This window comes from Cupressus sempervirens, chromosome 6 (genome assembly GCF_028749045.1).
Source record: "Cupressus sempervirens isolate cs-2001-9-10 chromosome 6, ASM2874904v1, whole genome shotgun sequence".
In the NCBI taxonomy this organism is placed as follows: Eukaryota; Viridiplantae; Streptophyta; class Pinopsida; order Cupressales; family Cupressaceae; genus Cupressus; species Cupressus sempervirens.
This window is the reverse complement of record NC_143123.1, coordinates 15,710,006-15,724,379: the sequence shown is the minus strand read 5'-3', so window position 1 is coordinate 15,724,379 and position 14,374 is coordinate 15,710,006.

Sequence of the window (14,374 nt, the reverse complement as noted above, 5' to 3'; positions counted from 1 at the left end):
TTTCTTGTCCTCTTATACAATTTGTAGGCTACTGATTCAAATTCAAAATTGGTGCAAACATGGGATCAAAACAATGAAGAAAGAAGAAAGCAAGAGTTCTGACAGATGAGGAGATTGCAGCAAATAAAGAGAATGAAGCACAACGTCAATGAGAGAGAAGATAGAGAATTAGAGACTTGAAAAATGTTTCAAAGGAGAAAGACATTGAAGATACCATGATGGATGAAGAAGTCAAAGAAGAGAACCCAATACAAGAAAATTCAGGTGCACATTCTAATTATGCGTTCAATACAGGTGTGTCTCCAAACCCTCGAATTTTCTCTTGTGATGAAATTGGTATTTTTTAGAAGCAGGTTACGATTTAAACGATTTAGATTTTCTTCATGAGAAGCAATTGTCAAACGATCATGCACAAAACACTCCAATTGAAGTGCCTGCCCCAAAAGAAATGCCAAGAAAATTTGAAAATGATATTCAAATCCCAAATAACAGTGAAAATAGTAAAGTGTCTGAAAATAAAAATTGCATGAATGTAGACATAGAAACACCAACTACTGAACAAACATGTGAGGATGATAGTAAAGTGTCTGAACATAATTTTCATATTTCTAATGATGTGTTAGATAATCTTGAGGGATTGGTTTCATGGAGACAAATTAGGACACATGCTAATAGATTTTATAGGCTTTTTTTTTATAATAAGAAATTTGGGTTTCAATGTCAGCTAATGTTGCAACTAATTAAAATGTCTAAAATGCGAAAAGTAATGAGAAGGTTGGGAATGTATGCAAAACCCAAGAATAAAAATGAGTCTTTAAAACAAGTTGTATCCACTGTTGCTAGTGCCTTTGATGTTATCGAAAAGAGAAGTCAGTCTAAAGATAAGAATACAACACGACGAGCAATAACAACAACTTTAGTTAACAAATCAACATCTGAAAAAAGATTGATTACCAACATAAGTGGATATCTTAATGTGAATCGTAAGACTTTAGAAAGAGCTGTAAAGAGAAGGGTTAACTTTGAATGTGATCCAACAAATATTTTATGGGCTTCTAGTGGTAGACTCCCGAGATGTGATATGAAACTTACTAGTGAAATCAAAAGTTTGATTGAAAATTTTTGGCATGATAATACAAGAGTATCACCTAATTCAAGAGATGTTCTTAAATTGAGAATTGGGTCAAAAATACATGATCCACATCCTAAACACCTTTTGGACATGACTCAAACTGAATTGTTTAAAAAATTTGTAGATGGTAAGGTATTAAATATTACCATTAGTCAAAGATCTTTTGAAAAGTGTAAACCATGGTATGTAAGGATTAAAAAGGAAAGAATCACATGTTGTAAAACTCATATTCAATTTCATTACCATTATGATGTATTTCAATTTATATGTGGTACCATGCATAGTAAAGAAATGTTGCAAGAATGTGGTATAAAAATACCACCTCAAACTATAAAAGATTTCATATCAGGTTTGTTTTGTAAGCCACCTAATGATCAATACTTTCTTTTCAATGCATGTCTTTCTAGTACATGTGATATGTGCGGAAATCTTTCTTTGTTAGATGAATGTTTGCATGAAAATGCTTTGACTACTTTTGGACAACAATTAGTTGAGGTAAAAAGATTCAAAACTATTGAATATCCATTGAAGGATGGGAAGTTTGGAAGAAGGTGTGATCTAGTTACAGATAAAGTTAGTTGTAATGCATTTATGGATGAGTTTAAGAGTGTGATCATACCAAATTATGTTAAACACTCTCAATATTCTAGATGGCTTGATGGACAATTTTGCATATGTAAGAATACATTTCCAATTGGTACTATACTTTCAGTTGTTGACTTTGCAAAGAACTACACGCTTGCACCGCAAGAAGAGGTACAACCACAATATTACAATTCAGTGCAAGCAACAATTTGTGTTCATATAGTTTATAGGCATGCACCTGATAGTACAGAGGAGGATCGAATAATATTGAGAGAGTACCATTTTTATTTAAGTGATAATAAACTCCATTCATCTGAATTTGTCCAATATTGTTTCAAGGTCTTTTATGATAATTTAAAAGAGAGACAAATTCAAATGACACAACATTGGATATGGTCAGATAATTGTACAGGACAATTCAAGAATGCTAGAATGTTCTATTGGTTGAGTAGGACACATAAGCAAACTAGCATCCAACATGTGTGGAGTTTTTTTGAGGCTGGACATGGTAAAGTAGAACATGATGGTGCTGGTGCATGTGTGAAGAGAGCCCTTAGTAAAGAGAAATTAAAATTCGAGGAAAGAGCTAAATTCAAAAATGGACATGAGATTGTCGAATGGTGTAACAAATATTTATACACGGGATCAAGTCAAAACTCTACAATCAAATGTTTCTTCTACCTAGTTGAAGAAAATAATATCCCTTCAAGATATGATTGTGATACAATTAGTGGTTCAGCTAAATGGCATTCATTTAGGAGTTCAAATTCTAACACTTGGACTATATGGATTAGGGAGCTTGCTTGTTTTTGTCAATTTTGTCTTGCAGGTGAATGGGAAGAATGTAAGAATACAGAATGGGTTGAAGATTGGCAACAAAGATCATTAGCACCTATTGACACGCATTTTGAAGATGTAATAGTAAATGAATGCCAGAATGTTACTTTTGCATCAGAAGACTATGATCATATTTCAGACCTCATAGAACTTGGTATGCACAAATTAATTATATTTTTTTGCGATCTCATGCTTCAATTTATATAATTTGCATATGTACACGAGTGATTAAAGTGTTTCTATACTTTATCTTATCTTGTAGGACATGTTTATGCTTTTATTGCACCTAGTGATAATGATGAACATACTGAGTATTGGCTAGCTAGATGTGTGGAACCTAAGAAAAAAATGACATGTCATCAAGTGGACGATGATGGTTTTGAGTATCCAATCGGGTCTGTTGTTGTAGCTGGCACCTGGCTACGTAGATACCTAACAAGAAGAAATGGTTTGCCAACATTTGAAGACTACCAAACCAAAAAGAAGATTTTACACTATTCTCATTTGGTTGTGGCAACAAATATCAAATTAGAAAGGTACAAAGGGAGACCCACCAATAAGGTATTATGGACAATTTCAATGGATGAGCACGAGACAATCATAGATGCATTGCAAAAGAGAGGATGCAGATGGTACAGTGGGATGACTACATTTAAATCAAACACATGTAAGTTTTTTCATTATTGTATTATTTTTATATATATGTACTTATATAATTTAATTACATGTATGTTTGTGTTGTCAATACCAATTTAGAGAACTTATATACGTCTTATTCAGGTCTCAATTACAATTTATGCAAATTTAAGTGTTAAAGTGGATCGAACATCAACATCTTGTGCAATTTCACATAGTAAGTACATACAAATTACACATATATATTTACATAGTTCAGATACCTTGAATATTAATTTATGTGTTTATTAACATATGTGTTTTTGTTTTGCATTTTTATTTTATAGGACCTCATTTGAAGAGATGCGTTCAACCAATTTTATGTTTCAAATGAGTTCAGTGAACTATAAATATATCATTGACATTGTCTTACATATATTGTGAAATATGTTGTACAAACTAATTCAAAAATGAGAGTTTACTTCTATTTGAAAGTTAAAGGTATGTGCACTTGATAAATTATAATAAATTAATTATCAATTTAAGTAATGACCTCCTATTTTGTTCTATTACTTTTACATTCAAGCATGTTTAAATTAATGTTTGTTTGAAGTTTCAAATTACTATTGATTGTAATATTAAAAACAAGTGACTTGCACATGATAATTTAAAGATCATTACTCATTGTATTCATTGTATTGATTATATCTTTCATTACCAAACAACACATTAAGATCACTTACATGATGTACATTGTTAGGTACGTTATCCATACATTTGTGTCTTAAGGGGACATGGGAGTCCTAATAAGTCATTATGTCTGTTATATGTTATGATAGGTATTCATATGTTTACTACCACATAATAGGTCTTATTAGGTGATAATGAGTCTTACATTACCAAACAACACATTAAGATCACTTATGATACATTGTTAGGTACGTTATCAATACATTTTTTAATCGAGTAGGTCAATTTTATTTGTATGAATTATCTCAATGCATAAATTTGATGTGATATTTATCCAATAATGCTCTATAGATAGTTAAAATTATTTTTCATCTTGCATATATACTTACAAAATGTGTCATATGTTCATGAATAAAATATGTCAGAATAAAGAAAATGGTTTGAATATACTTAAAACATGGTGAAACATAGTAATATATGTACTACATACACAAGCATGATAAAAAATCATAAAAAAATAGTACATGGTCTAACATACATCATAACATGATCTATGAAGTGAAAAAATACATGGTCTAACATACAGTTTTAACTATCCTAACACAAAGTGTACATACATCATAAATAATATATATATACATCATAAAAACACAATCTATAGGTGCCAACAAGACCTAATCTATCTGATCAAATGTCCTCTTTGCTCCATGCGAAGAGGACTCAGATGGATCATCATGTGTAATATGAGTCGTCTCGTCATGTCAGACACCCTGTGAGGTAGATGTATCACCCTATGTAACAGGAGGCACGTCTCATCATGTACTTGCTTAATTGAAATGGGTCTCAAAATCTAGCTTGCAAATAAATTAAATATTCACTACATAATAAAATAAATTATACCGCATGAGATGGGTGTCCCTCAGTAACGGGAGGAGGCGCACTGTCAAAACTACCAAATGCAGCAGTGGTGAGGTCCTGTAATTTACAATACATACATTTTTTTAATTGTATTTTAGAGCATAATGAACTATACATTATGTACATAAATCATAATACTAACCTCAAATGACGATGTAGGTACTTCCATCTGGCTAAGTCCTGTGTTCTCAGCAACACTCGTGGCGACGCACTCCTAAAATTATGGATACATAAACATTTAGTCAAAATTAAATATACATGAATATAATTACAAAGTACATAATTTGTACACTACATTTTTTATACACTATAAATTAAACATGTATATATAATGTATATATCATACTTGAGTGGTAGCCAATGTCACAGATGTGTCTACAGGTATGCTAGCACGATAATCATAAGATGGAGTCAAAAATAAACTATACCGAGGCCTGTATGGATGAGTATGATATCCATGCTCCTGTTCATAAAATCAAAACACATAAAATATATATACATGTGAGTCAAAATTGTTTAGATTATAAGTTAATAATAATGTACATACATAAAAATAATACAAATTATTTGTCTTCAGTCAAAAGTTCATACCGCATGTATTTGAGGCTATGCCTCAGTGGTAACTGGAGTAGGACTTGTACTAACATCAGTATGTGTAGATGCAAAAAATCCCTACAAAATCAAATAAAAAGAACATATGAGCACATGATATTAAATTCGAATTTGAATGTACATTTTTACAGTGTAATTCAAAGTGCATACCGTATAAGGGACGCCAACATCTGTAGGTCTCAAAAAAAGACTATACTGCCTCCTAGGAGGAATAGTGTCATCCATCCTCTGTTATTTGAAAAGTACAAATTAATATAGTTAATACAATTACACAGATATGTAGAAAGTAAATAATTATGTGCACTTTATATTTATATTGAAATTAAAATTTTACCTGCTGCTCTTGACTCTCTCCAGGCTCTCCCTGCTGCATGAGGTCAACAAATGATGACACGTCTATCTCGTCACTAGCATCACCACGGGCAGCGTATACATCATCATCAAAATTGGCATAATGGCCATTGTGTGCTACACCAAGATTGCTCTGGGGGCCTGTGCATATGCCTCCATAGCTAGTACAAACATGTCCAAGTGGAGGAGCATGTACTGCCTGTGTCCACTACTGTACTAAATTGCCCAAAAGGGCACTCAAATGGGTAAAAGCAGATGAAATCGCATGGTGATGGTGAGGAGCAGGCACAACAGGTGCAGGAAGAGGTACAAGGGGCTCAGCTTGCCTGCAGTTTCTCGTTCTGTCACTCAACTTTGCCCCGGGCCTATCCTGAGGCATCCCTCTACCAACCCCCTGAAATGCTTTCATATCAAAATAGTTGGGTTTCAAACCCAACTCAAACTTAGCCCATAAATTCCTAAGGAAGTACATGGGCACCTCATGATTAGCATGTGGTGGATGGTCAAATACCATCCACCACCGCTCCTAAAAATGTGCTGCTATGCGCGGATGTGTACACCACCTAATGGAAATGTGAGGCTTCTTCTCACTAATTGGTTCGCCCGTCTTAGGGTTTACAAAATAATGTTGAAAATTTCCTTTACCTATATGTAGGTTATAAACCTCTCTATATGATAAGCCATTAGAGTAGAAGGCACACATGCTTTCCCTCCATGATCTAAATGAATCGATGTCTACATCAAAATGATGAATGGAGTCAACCATGCCTTGCATGCTATTTGCAAGACGTAGTAGGTGAGGGTGGGGTGCCTCTCACATCGGATAGCCTCTATATCAGTCATGAGGTCGTTGAGGTTACGCCTCATGGTCTCGCGGAGCTCATCCGTGGTGGGTGGTGGAGGTGTCCATGGGGGTGGAGGTGGAGGTGGAGGTGGAGGTGGAGATGGAGGTGGCGGAGGTGGGGGTATGGGAGGGGGAGGGGGTGGCAGTGGGTCCATCAAATATAATCTGCATATATATTTAAACAACATAAAACATAAAACACATCAAAAATACATCACAACATAATACATGTATGACAAAATTACTATTTAATAAAATTTAAATCTAAAATTTATCAACTAGATCTATATAAATGCACATATCTTTATTAAAATTATATCAATTAAATTATAAATAAAGTTAAACACTTAAGTCAAATTAAACATTAAATACTAAATTTTTAAGTATGAACTCATTATGGATTATACATGTTCATGTCTCAGGATGAAACAAAGTTAAGATTATGACAAGGTTATGGTTTACACTTTTGTTATGTTAACAGTTTTCATGATGGCTAAGCTTAAGATTATTATAATGATTGCGATCCTTTAATGTTAGGGAACTTACCTAGGATTATGGTTTTAGTTACAATTATATTTACTTGTATCGGATATTTATTATGGTCCTAAGACAAGAGTTAAGGTTACAATTATCTAATGAAAGCTTAGAGATAGACTTATGAATTGATTAAAAAATATTTATGATTGTAGTTTGAATCCTAACTATTATCTGCTTAGTTCTACAAAAAGTAGTTGGCTAATAAAAAGTATTCTCTAGAAAGGTGTCGAAAACACTCATGTCATAGAGCACATGCTAACAATTTCTCCATTGTTGATCAGATGATAGAATTATCAGCAGAAGTTTAGATTACATTGTACAAAAACAAGACGTTACAAGAAAACTGGGACAAGACAATGGCACTAATTCTAAAGGTATGTTCTGACTTCTTGTCACATTTTGGAATAACCATGTAAAATTCACCTTTGGCATTTACATTAGAAAGGGGGAAAAGATGTAAAGGTGAAAATATAAGAAGTTGCATATAATGTGTAAAGTATATTGAGTATATATGTATGGGGAAGCACCATCATATTATGTACATATACAGGTATTGAGATAAACATCTCTTACAAAAGCAATTTCAGAAGATCTCAAAAATAGAGTATGGCACCAAGTTGAAAACCTTCTTGCAAACTATAAGTGTAGATCATGTTAGGTAATGAACTAATTTACATGTGAACCCTATCCCTAACCATGTATAATAATCCTAATTCTAATCATAATCCATAATTCATTACCTTATGAAGCTTTGGCTATCCATTTTATTGCCAAAGTAATCCCTTGGCTATCCACGAAATGGTCCTAATAGATTTATATGGAAGACCAAATTGATTTAAATAAAATGAGCAGGAAGAAGACAAACTTACACCCAATATTCAAGGAGAGAATCTTTTAACATACTTGAATTCTACCAACCAAAGTGAGATAATTAGAGTTCCAGTTGTTGAGTTTTCCAAAGATTTTCTTGTTGATATAAAGACACATTTCATTTATATGTTAGGGTTTACTACAGATGGAATCCCTAGGTACTTAACCACTTAATTATGAAATCTCCATCCAATACCATATTTACTACACAAGGTCTCAATATTTAGCCCCAATAAGATAGATGTAGAGACATAAATCTTACTACTAGATACAAAGAAAAGAGGTCCAATTTGATCATTAAATGACTCGTGTTGCACTCTTCTAGCTTAAAAAGAATACAAATATATTATCAACAAACTATGTACATTAGATACTTATTAATTATTTGGAGAGTAGATCCTCTAACTTTTAGAGACAACTGGTTATCTCTAAGGAGATAATGTAATGAGTCAATGTTCAATAATAAAAAATAAAGAGGATGCAAGAGGACACCCTTTCATAATTGATCTAGAGAGTCCTAAAAATTATGATCTAACTCCATTAATTTCTTTACTAAAACCTTGACACCAATCATAAGAGAGGACACCATTTGACATTTAATATTGGATGGAGGGCTTGCAACATCATCATAGTGAAACTCCATTCCACCTTTTTGTAGACATTTTCATAATCAATTACTTGAGCATGCCTATACTCTATCCTAGAAATGTTTCTCAATCCAAAGTCTTCCAATAGGTTATCAAGTTCTCCAATATGCATAAATATCCTTAACAAAACACTTTTTTGTAGGGTTAATGATCTTGGGTAGGATATCTTCTAGTCTAGAGGCTAAGACCTTGGCAATAATTATTTTGTATGATACACATTTAGGAGTGTCCTGTCTCTAATTTTTAATGAGATTCTTATCTCCCCTTGGGGATCAATTGATTACTTGACCTAGGGATTTTATGAGCCCTCTATTGATCACTTGACCAATTTTATGAGCCCTCCATTGATTACTTGACGTAGGGATTTCTCATTGCTAATTTTTTGGACATGGAGGAGTTGATTTATGATAGAAATGGGTTTATCACTTGGAATAATGCATCTTCATTCTAGGAATGATGGTTCTCATTTTATCCCTATCTTCTAAATCATTTTGAACTATCATCGTCTTCTAACCAAAAAAATTGATAGTAAAATTAGGAAAAGGATCTTACTATATATATCACTAGGGGGTGGGTATTTCTTTTTATAGAATAAGGCAATATTTTGTTATGTGGCCTTCCATTCTGCAAAGTTAATAAACATTTAGGCTACCCATCTAAGGGTCTAGTTTGAGGTCGTACTCGCACTAATGTGGACACCTCCACCTCTTGATGGTCAGGAAGGGTTACTTAATTAGATGGTTGATTCGTTCAAGTCTCTTCTAATTTTTTTATGATGTATCATTTTGAGACCTTGATATCAATGTTTAATTAGTTTTAGGATTAGGGTTCAATTTGGTTTGTACTGTTTGATTAGGTTTACATGCTTAGGTTTCAATTAGGACAAGAGTTAATAAATTGAATTAAGTTTTAAAGTGCTAAATTTGGTTTTAGATATCGAATTATAGTTAAAGCTTTTAGATTAAAAACCAGCATTAATTCAAAAAATTTAGGTTTGAATTTTGTTTTAAAGTGTTCAATATATTATTGAGTTCTAGTTTAGGGTGATTTGGTTTAGTCTTAAGGTCAACGTTTAACTTGGTTCAATCTTCTAGCCTGGTAATGGTTCAATTTGGTTAATGGTTGGGGAAAGGATTTTTAAGGTTAAATTCAAAGTTTCTACTCTTAAGTTGGGATATATAATTAGGTTTATGATCATGGTTTAATTCAATTTGGTTTATAAGTATAATATTAATTAGTTAAGGGCCAGGGTTACCTTTCAATCTTAGGGTTTGACATTTATAAAATTAGCACTCAAGGTAAGATAGGAAAGTTATTTAATTATTTATATATTACCTGGTGTAGGTTTTAACAAATTAATATTACTTAGGTTAAGATGATAGGAAGGGTTATGATTAGAGTTAAATTCAATACAAATTGACATTATAGAACTAATCCTAAATGATACCTAGCCAAGGGATCCAAAGGACTAATCAAAAGTTTTACCAAGAAAGCAATAACATACACACAATAATTTACATTTATAAAAAACATAAGAGATTGCATTCCTTAATGAGCACATTTACATTTCATTTTAAAATAATTATAAACTACTAAAAGTAAAATAAATAACGTGTCCACATGAAAGTTCATATTAACTACTTCTGTTCAATCCATTTAAATAATTTATATACATTTGTTCCGAATGCCACTTGGCAAATTAATTTGGAATGCACAATCATCCACTGTACATGTCACAGGGTATGAAAGGCTGAAAGAATATACATTTATAAAATAGTTTACATCATCCATTTTCGATCCATGAAACAAAGTACAATACAATTTAAGTAAAATCATTTTAAATACTATAAGTTTTTTGTTTGGATCCCTTGGCCGGCTGTTATGTGATTAAGTATCTTATAATATGTTTAGGGTTTTATTTGTATGGTTAGGTCGAGATTATAGTTTAAACAATAAATTTAGGTCGAGGTTATAGTTAAAACAAGGTCGAGGTTATATGGTTTTAGGTCGAGGTTATAGTTAAAACAAGGTCGAGGTTATATTTATTTGTAAAATTACATATTTAAACAATAAATTTACATCTAATTTAATCATTCAACATTGTAATAAATACATAAATTAAATACATTTCAAAACATCTAAAATAATAATTTTTAAAATAAACATTTACAAAACTATATTTTAATTAACAAATACAAAAATTTAAACATTTAAGTTCATTAACAATGTAAATTTACAATTTTACGTACATATGAAAAGTGAAAAAACAATAAATTAACATACATATTAAATTGAAAATTGAAAAAAATAAAGTAAAATAGTATAAAACATATTAAAATACCTGTGTATCAAAAACTAGCAGCAAGGGGGTAGTCGGTAGGGTTGAGAAACGGGCTCCCGTATATGTCTCTGAGCGGGCTCCCATTTTTGAGGTCATGAAAATGACCTCTAAAATGCCAAAAAAGTGGTTTATAAAAGTTTTACAAATCGGTACCTAATTTTTAAGAAATCGGGTACCCGTTTCTTAAAAAGGCGGGTGCCTAATAGTTAAGCGGCTCGGGCACCCGATCCTTTTTAAATATCGGGTACCCAATTTTTAAAATTCAGGTCGGGTGCCTGAAGCGTAATTTTAGAAACGGGTACCCGATTTTTAAAAAATTAGGTACCCATTTATGAGAAGTACAATTTCGCAGATCTGACTTTCGCAGAATTGAGACCCAACTTCTTGCGGTCACCCAGGGAGCACAGGCAGAAGCAAGCACTTCAGGACATCAAAGACATCTTTTTAGATGCATTTAGTCTACCAACTCTAGATGAGACCAAGCCACTAATGGATCAACTGATAGATATAGTGGAGAAGGTCAGTAATGATGACTTAGATACAAATGCCACATTACTTGAATGGTCAGAAAATAAGTTGCAAAACAAAGTGAATGAGAAAATATCGAGTGATATAACACTAACACAAGTTGCATTGGAAACTAAGGTTGAGGATGTGAAGAAGGTACTTGAGAACATATTCTCATTGTACACAAAATTATGCAATCTAACACTCTTCACCCAATAGACTAGAAGTCATATTCTGAGTTTGGAGAGCCAAATTTTTGCATCAAGTGTAAGACTACCAATGAATCCAACTCAAAGTGAGAAGCATTTCAGGACATTGCTTCAAACACAAAGTCAATTAGCTATATTGACAATAGATGAGGCCAATATAAGGGCCAAACTGACATACATCCAAGCAACACTCACCCACCATATGGAAATATTGCATAAGGAGCTAGGCTATGCTGAAAAAATACTAAAGAAAGACCCCAAACTTTCTACCTTAGATGGTCTAGTTCACCTCACTTAGGAGCTTGCAATCCAAATTAAGTCATTGGATGTAGCATGTGAGAATTAGGATGCAACTGTTAAGATGATATTAGATGTCCATAAGTCTTTTTTGGACAAACACATAATCAATGTATAGCCCATTGAAACAAGTGTTAAAAAGGGGGAGATATATATTTTTGGGGGAGAATCAGATAAAAAGGGGGAGATATATTTTTGGAGAGATATAGAGAAGGGGGGAGAATGAAATAAGAGAATGGGAGAGACCAAGAAAAGGAGAATAAACATCAAAATACAAGTAGTATTAGATGAAAGAGAATTAGCATGAAGTCAAAGTCTATTAGAAAAGACATATTTACTTATTAGGAGTACCTAATTTTGGATATAGAACAAACATATCAACTCAAGGGGAGTTATCAAACTTTAAGGTATCTAAGTTATTGTAAAATTTTAAAATTTTGAAGTTTTGTATATAAGCCGAGTTGAGATATGTTATGCTCATAAGATTAAGGATGATAATTTATACTTAAGTGTTTTTGACACTCATGTCAAAGGGGGAGATTTTTGATCTCAAATTGGTTTTGACAAGTGAATGTCAACACACTTAAGTTATTTACTTAGTTCATTCCGAAAAAGTACCATATGCCAAGCAAACCATAGACTATGTTAAGTTTTAGTGAGTGCCAAGCCACTCATGTGCCGAGTTACTCAAGTGCCAAGCAGACAGTATATGCCAAATGACACAGGAGCTAAGTAAATAGTGGATTCCAAGAAATTAAGGTTCCAAGTCACAATAGAAAGATTAATGCATGCCGAGCATTAGAGACTTCAGATGCCAAGTAATAGAGTTTTGACATATTTGTTTGTAATGGCACAAACAACTATGTAAACCATTTTTTTTTCGACTTAAGATACAAATATATAGTTGGATTCCCTATGCAATTATATGCAAACAATTATAAAATGGGAAGGATTAAGTAGCAAAATGAATGAATCTCAATCGTAGATTCATACCTAACCCTAAGTCACTAAGTCTTCTTAAGGAGGACAAAACCCTAAAATATCAATGAGTGTGTAAGGAATAGAAGGAGCTAAGAAAGAAGTTTTCATGCAAAAATAGAGCATTTATAGTGGCTTAGAAGTTATGAAGTGAGATTTAATTGCAAAATCAGTTAGAGCAGAATAGAGGATGGAGAAGAGTATACAACATAGAAACATTAGATTGAGAAGGATAAAAAAGATAAGTGTTTAGAGGTGATTTTTTATTAGGCAAGCAAGTGCTAACTACAAGATCAAAGTTGAGACATTCTAATAGGTGATTTCAGCCAAAATCTCTTAACAGAGTAGTCCTAAGAGCCTGTATGAAATCCTTTAACAAGGTGTTTACTTAGTTGTAAATTAAAGTCCTTTAGCAAGGCACACTTCTAATAGGGTGTTGAATTCCTCTAACAAGGTGAGACCTAATAATATTTGTAAGCCTTTAATAGGGTAGACCTTTCATAGGGTAGATCGTGACTCATGATCAAAACATTGTAACCTTCATTGGATACACTTTATTACTACAGTAGTGAAGATTTTTCGGTGTCATTCCCACCTCAGTTTTACCTTCTTACTTGGAGCCTTTTTGGGTAATTATATCTGGTGTTATGTGTGTGAATGCTTACATATTTACATGATTTAGATGTATATGCTTTGCATGTTATTTCAGTTTACTCATTGAATATATGAGATGGACATTTGGTGAAATTTTTATGGGTTCTAGTTTAAACTATTGATTCAACCTCCTCTCAAAAGTTTACCTTTCCTATTGTAATTCCAATAAAAAATTCTCAAATTTGATAATGGTGGTGAGTATTACAGTCATGAATTTGAAGATTTTTGCTCCACTAATGGTATTTGAAGATAGAAAACTATTCCAAGGACTCCATAGGAAAATGGAGTGGCTAAATGCATGAACATGACAATAATGGGGTGTGCAAGGAGCATGAGGTTGCATGCTAGGCTACCCTTAAACATGTTAGTAGAGGCTATTAATACTATTGTATATTTGATCAATAGAGGTCCCTCTACTCCTTTGTGTTGTGGTATTCGAAAGGAAACATGGATTGGTAAGAGGGTGAGTTATTCTTTTCTCAGAACCTTTGGTTGTGAAGAATTTTCTCATATTGATTCTAAAAATAGAACCAAGCTGAAAGATAAGTGAAAGGATTGTGTAGTTGTTGGATATGACATTGATGAATTTGGTTATAGGCTTTGAGATTTTGAAAATTGTAAAATTATAAGTAGGGATGTCATATTCAATGAGAAAGTGTTGTGCAAAGATCTATTGCTATAAGATGAGAAGAAATAAAATGATTATGTAGTGTTGGATGATACTCCAAAAGATGATATTCTAACAATTCC